General features: G+C 38.9%; 1 non-coding gene across 1 annotated transcript; it reads left to right on the forward strand.

Annotated features, from left to right (window-relative positions):
* The first annotated feature begins 6,651 nt into the window (after nucleotides 1–6,651).
* On the forward strand, nucleotides 6,652–6,755 carry LOC131924706 (U6 spliceosomal RNA). Its single transcript, XR_009383006.1, has one exon. It is a non-coding gene; the product is annotated as a U6 spliceosomal RNA (small nuclear RNA).
* Nucleotides 6,756–7,130: the final 375 nt, after the last annotated feature.

Below are 7,130 nucleotides of genomic sequence, written 5' to 3' on the forward strand. Positions count from 1 at the left end.
CCCAAGCCTGAACTGGCCATCTTCTGTTACCAGGCAAGGTTTCTAGTGGTAGGAATGGGACACCAACACAGCCACAAAACCTTCGGCCTACAATTTGCCCTGCCTGCAAGATGTGCTGGGATAATGGTGGTGCAGAATTTGTGGTAGTGGCCAACCAATAAATGGTCCAACTTGAGGCCTATGCCAGGAGAGGGAGCCCATGCCTGACACTGCCTGGATGGCCAGGATCTAGAGACTGGACAGCCCAGAGACCTAGGATAAAACCAAACATGACTAGCTAAGCAAACAAACAAGCAAACAAGTCAACGAAATAGAATATCTTAATAACATTCTGCTGTACTCATCGATTGGAACCTAGACCAATCGTCACCAGAGAGGCTTCACCCAGCAGCTGGTGGGAGCAGAGGTAGACCCGGAGTCAAACACTAAGCTGAGTTCGGGTGAACCTCACAGAAGATGTGGAGGAAGGATGTAGGAGCCAGAGGTGTTGAGGACACCATGGAAAACAGAGCCCACAGAATCAACTAAGCAGGGCTCAGAGCCTCAATCATGGAGCCTGTTCGGGTCTGCACTGGGTTCTCTGCATATATGTTATGTTTGTTAGCTTGGTATTCTTGTGAGACTCCTAACAGTGGGAGTGTGGGAGGAGTGGGGTGTCTCTGACTCTTTTTTTTTCTGTCTGCTCTTGGGACACTTTTCCTCCTATTGGGTTACCTTGTCCAGCTTTCATGTGAGAGTTTGTGCCTAGTCTTAATGCATCTTGTTACGCCGTGTTTGTTGATATCTCTGGGAGGCCTGCTCTTTTCTGAAGTGAAGCAGAGAATGAGTAAATCTGGGAGGGAGGGAAGATGGGGGGGGTAATGGAGGGAGGGGAGAATGTGATCCAGATGTATTGTATGAGAGAAGAATAAATTTTAAAATGTTACACTCCTCACCATGTACATTGAGGTTCTGTGATCAGGTTCTGGTGGTCCCTAATTCTTGTTTCTTTGTGGTTTTAATTTCGGTTCCTGATTACTAGCAAGTTTGAGAAACTTTTTTTTTTTTCAGAGCTGAGGACCAAACCCAGGGCCTTGCACTTGCTAGGCAAGCACTTTGCCACTGAGCTAAATCCCCAAACCCCAAGTTTGAGAAACTTTAAAGTATATTCAGTATCTTTTGGAAATCATCTTTTTCTAAGTTTCAGCTTGAAGTTTGACTACTCAAATAAAATCTGTTATCCTTTTCTTCTTCATTCACAGGAACTCTGTATATATTCTGGGCACATATCTTTCACTAAGTAATATATTGACAATGTCCTTTCCAACCCATGGCTTCCTTTTCCACTTTTTTCATGGTAGGTCTCAAATCAACAAAAATTTCTCAAATTTTAGTACTTCAGCTTATCAATCCTTTTCTTTCTGGATTATATTTTATGATGTTGGTGAGTAGTTTATGGGAAGAGTCACATAAACATTTTTTATCAAATGGGATGTCTGGCCTTTCTCTTCTAAGGTTTGCATTTTCACCTTTTGTTTTTTAGTTCTGCTCTTCCTTAGGGCTGACTTCCGTGCATGAGAAATGAACTACCGCTTTTCCCACAGATAATTAATTCACTTGACGTAGTATGTGTTCCCTAAAAGATCATTCTTTCCATTCTGTATTATTTGCTTTATTGGCATATAACTGTTAAGTATCATGTATATGAAAGGTAGAAACTTATTTTACTGTTCATTACAAGCAAGCTAATCAATAAACATATTGCTTAATAATTTTGCTGTAAATCAGATGTGTGTCTGTTTATGTTGCATCAGTCAAATTTGATTGTTCATTCACATATAATGTTACTATTTTTAGTATAGTGGTTTAACAATATTTTATGTGATTTTTATATGATTATGTATTTTATAGTATATCTTCTAAACTTTGTTCGTCTTTAAGATTTTGTGATTATTTCTTTATTTCCTTTTGTTTTTGAGACAGTGCCTCACTGTGTATACCTGATGGCCTGGAGCTCAGGCTGGCCTTGAACTCTGAGAGATCCTACCTCTCCTTGCCTGTTGTGTCCTAAAATAAAGATGTATGCTACCATGACCAACTGATCTATGGTAATTTTTTATAACTTTTACATTTTTATATATAATTGGATTTAATCTGCTAATGTCTGCAAACTTTTGTTAAATTTTGGACAGTATCTAGAAAAACACTTAATGCTGTCTAAGAATATCTTCCTTTAAGAGGATCCAGTTTCCTTATTTTACCTTCACAAATGGAACACACACAAAAAAAATCCCTTCCATCCATATCTGTCTTAATCTTAGCTTGTTCTTGAACTCTGTGATACAGTATTTGTGGGGATCATAGTTTACCAAAGTGTAAGTGCTTTAATGGAATGTAGTTTTATTTTTCTTCTTTGTTTGGTTTTTTTTTTTTCTCACATATCTGCTTATATTGTAAGAAGCAGTTGGGATACTAGCTACTGTTTAAAAAGTTAATTTATAAAATCAGGGATTCGGTGAAGCTTTCTGGTGGGTTTCCTTGGTGACTCATGCATAGATACCACAGGAGGAAGGCTCCAAAGTCCAAGAAGAATGAGGCCATGGGGCTATGAAGAACTCCTTGAAGATATCACATGCATATTTGCACATGCATAACCTTGCATATGCTGAACCAAGCTTTGAAGAACATGCCTCTGGCCACAAGTACTGCAGCCAGGCCAGGGACACATCTGGGTTTTCCTTTCATGGCCTCTTGCTCTATTTGGATGCACAGGCTGATTTTCATTTGAGATAGCTACACATTGTCTTCTCTTCTTAGCACTGTGAGAGTCCCCAAGCCTCTACTAAGCTCTTTAATTTCTAAGCACAGTTTTAGAGTTCCTTAGTGTCTCAGGGTAGGAAAATGCCTAGGGAGGGAACATAATGTGTGCAGAATGTCAGTCATTTTTTTTTTCTGAAATTCTCTGAGTTACTATCTTTAACTTTCTATTCTGCTGTTTATAGTCAGTTTCTAAATCTGGGACTGACACCTGCTGTTAAGGTCAAAGAACAGAGGAACAGAAGAGTTTACTCCAAGGCATGTCCATTCTCTGGGAGAAACTTGGTGCTTGAATTTGATTAAGTTGGCTTAGTTAATTTCCCTTTGTGTGGAGGGATGTATGTGTGACCAAGGTCTTATGGGTGCTTGAATGTGTGGCATGTGAATCCTATAATCTATGTGTTGTATACTGCTTAATACAGAAGTAATCTTCCCATTTGGTAAATGTGAGCAGAATGAGCAAAAGTTAACATATGGAGCAAGCAGGACAGAGAACACAGGAGCTTAGTCTCCAGCTGAGACTTACCTCTCCCTCAAAGACTGCTGTAAAATATATGCACACCTCAATATCAACAAATTTGGAGGCAGTGGCCAGCAATATTTTCCTCTATAAGCTTCCACATCCCCACATACAATCAATTCTTGTTCTGTGATAGGTTTTGTTCATTATTTAAGACCTGCCCTAAGAGTAATTCCCTTTCAACTCACTTTATTTATTTCTATAACAACATGATTTTGTAATTTGTGGCTTTTGATATTTTACCAAATGTATGGGTTTTGAAGTTAGAAAAACTAAATTTGATTCCTATATGAGGTCTTGCGGTCTTTGGGAAGTTTTCTCTAAGAGTTGGTTGTCACATCTGTAAATGGGAGAAATACTACTTACCTCATTATTTTAAATATATTTATTGAATGTATATTTTATGCTAACCACTGAATTGAGAAGTGTATTAAAGAGAATGTAAATGTACACAGCAGTATCACAACAAATATATATTATAATCAATCAACTGTAAATCCTTACTTTTATTTCTTCATGAGATCAGTAACAATTGATAAGGAAATGGGAACTTCATGGAAATTCCAGGCTTTAGAGTCTGAATAAATGTGTAAATGTACCTTGCATGCCTGTACTCTCACTGTGCTACAGCCAAGTTATAGTCTTTGACATCCTTTGCCCGTGGTATTAATGGATAAAGACAGACACATACAAACCATATGTATATTACGTGCATCTATTCCGTCACAATTACCTGCATATAGTAGCTGATTCATCCAAACCAATTAAAAATTTAGTCTGCTCAGTTGATAGAGTGCTTGGTTATCAATCCCCAGTCAAGCATAAAGTAAGCATGGTGGGAAATGACTGTAATTCCAGAACTCTGCAAGCGAGTGTAGCAGACAGAGCTGGATGCTTCCGGTCATCCTCAGCTACATAATGAACTTGTAGTCAGCCTGGCATTTGTGAAACCCTGTATCAATAACAACAACATAAACAACAATAATAAAATAGTAAAATAAATTAAAGAAGACATATCAACGGAAAAAAAACTTAGCTGTAAATAGGGGCAAACTGGGTTTAAATTTTGTGTCTCTCATTTACCACCCCTTTCTTCTATATTTACAGCATGTTAATTATTTAGTTAACGCCCTAAAAATCAGGCTTCCTTACCTTTAAAACCCAGTAAAATAATGGTGTTTGCATTATAAGAATTGTGAGGCTCTAAAAGTAATTTTATATGGAAAACTACACCATGGAGCAAACAGTAAGTGCTCAATAGCTGTTGGCTATCATTGTCATCTGGAGCTTAGGCTCATTTCCAGTTGTCCTGATGTGCTTGTTAAGGAGCAATTTAATCTTCTTCCACTCTCGTTTTCCATGCTCCTCAATCCCAGGTGAGAGCATTGGAAAAGGTTTTCATTTTAAATGTATCTGGGCAAACGAGTTGTTCCACATAAATCAAGTACCCCTTGAGGTTCCTGTCTTTCGAAGTCTGAGAACGTGGGTAGTCCTGGCTTCAGCACCCTTGTCCGGTGTGTAGGATGTTCTGGCAATCCATCTGGATTGCCAGAACTGGAGCCTGAGATTTGGCCTGTGGCTGGGTTCTCTTCACTTCCTTTTGGCCAGGCTTTTGGGCCAGGAAAATGCTGTAATCACATTTCTTCTCTCCAGAAAACCCCTAGAGATCTCCTCTCTTGGACTTGAGGGTAGACATTCAAGAACTACCTTCCTTGGATGCTTTTTAGTTGTGATTTAATTTTTGTTCAAACCATCTGCCTTAATATGTTTTACCCAACCCTTGAATTTTTTTTTTCCTATTTGAACCCACAGTCAGGGAGCTCTTTACATTTAAGCTTATCCCAGAAATGTATATTTTAAAAGAACTTTTAAAACCCACTCTTGGGGTATTGCACTCCTTATTTGCTTGCAGACTATATATTTATATGTTTAATCTGACTATACATTTTAATGCACATACTGGGGCAGTGAGGAGTTTTATGATGACAGAAAAGGCAGCAAAAACTAGTTTAGATCACAAAAATATGCAGGAAATGAACTTTAAAAAGATCTATTTTTATATTTAGTTGACACAACTATGACTTCTTAGTGAAGAAAGGCAGGGTGCCCCCAGAGAGGAGCCTTCCATGGCTGTGATTCACAGTCTATTTATTTGGAGCCTGGAGTTTTGAAGATAATTTGAAAACTGGAAGAGAAAGTGGTATCCACCCAGCTCATTGTTCAGAGCCACAGGTCATGGAATAGAAATTTCTTGCCATGTTATGGGATCTAGCAATGACAGGAATGATTGTACAGACTTCCAGTGGATGAACCATGCAAAGACCTTTTCCTTTTAACTCCTTCAACCTATGGGCTATCCAGAATTTGCATTATCTTTTTGAAGGCACACTATGGTTCCAGTGACACAGAAGTATCATGAAAAATATGTGGTTTTCCCAATATGATCCCAAAAAATTATCAAAGCTGGTGAGCCGAAAAAAGGAAAGTTCTCTCAGTAGCTAAGAGAGACTTGCATTTCTTAAAGATGGGGATTCAATGTATATCGTCCAGGTATCTCCTTTTCTCAATTCTGTAGGTAACATTTTAACTTACCATTCCAACCACCTTCATAGATGTTAGTCTTATTGAATCACACACTGAGACTTCAGGTCCCTAAAGAGTGCTCAGCACCTTCTGGAAGGGGGCTGTGGCAAGATCATGGATGGACACCCACAGCACTGTGGATGAAGTTGGCAAGTTTCACCCTTGCCTCCTGTCCACACTTTCCAGTCTCCTTTCCCGTTATGGCATCGTGTATGAGGTCTAGCATGCATGGCATTCTTACAGAACATGTGGGAAACGTTGGTTAATTAATTAGATTGGCCCATGTCCGGGGCATTGGAGGATTAAAATACACCTCTAGAAAAATTCAAATCCAGTTTTTCCCTCATTCCTTGCTTTCCGGCACTCCCTGCCATGTGTATAAAGAAAGGCTGATGTGTCACTTGGGATGTTTCCTGGACTTTTATAAAATGTTCTTCTGTAAGATTTTATATTCTCTGAAGTCTGACATTTCCTGAATTTTCATTAACGCTGATGGCAGGGAAATTATTACCTAGTGAAATTTGTAAAATCAAAGTAGCCATGGGCCTCTCTTAAGTAGAATCTTTAATATGCTTAGGAGCCTGGCAATATAATTGCCTTTTCTGTAGATCCTTCCAGCAGAACAGTTTCAACCCCATACTAGTAAAACTTAGAGAAGGATTTCTTCAAATATGTAGAATATTCAAAGGTTTATAACAACATAAGACTTGACTACAGAGACACTTTCTTGGAGATTCAAAATAGGCAGTGAAGTGCTCACTTCGCCAGCACATATAATAAAATTGAAATGATACAGAGATTAGCATGGCCCCTGAGAAAGGACGATAATTAAATTCATGCAGTATTCCATATTCTCTCTCTCTCTCTCTCTCTCTCTCTCTCTCTCTCTCTCTCTCTCTCTCTCTCTCTCTCTCTCTCTCTCTCTCTCCTACCTGCATGACCTTTGAGTATATATTATGGCTTCTGGTTTTGTTTTTGTTTTCAGGACTCCTGAACGTGTGAACAAATGGCCCCCTGCTCCACATCTCTCTCTTGGGCTCTTCTGCTTCTGTGTTGTCATACCATGCTGTGTTTGCTTTTGTTTTACCTTATTATATATTATACTCATTACTCTCCTTGGGAAGCCAATTTGTATTATTCTGAGATGGAAAGGGGTGATCCACACAGGAGGATGGAAGGGGATTTGGGGAACAACTTGGAGGTGTAGAAGGAAAGAAAACTGTAATCAGGA

The sequence above is a fragment of the Peromyscus eremicus genome, chromosome 14 (assembly GCF_949786415.1).
Source record: "Peromyscus eremicus chromosome 14, PerEre_H2_v1, whole genome shotgun sequence".
NCBI classification, from domain to species: Eukaryota; Metazoa; Chordata; class Mammalia; order Rodentia; family Cricetidae; genus Peromyscus; species Peromyscus eremicus.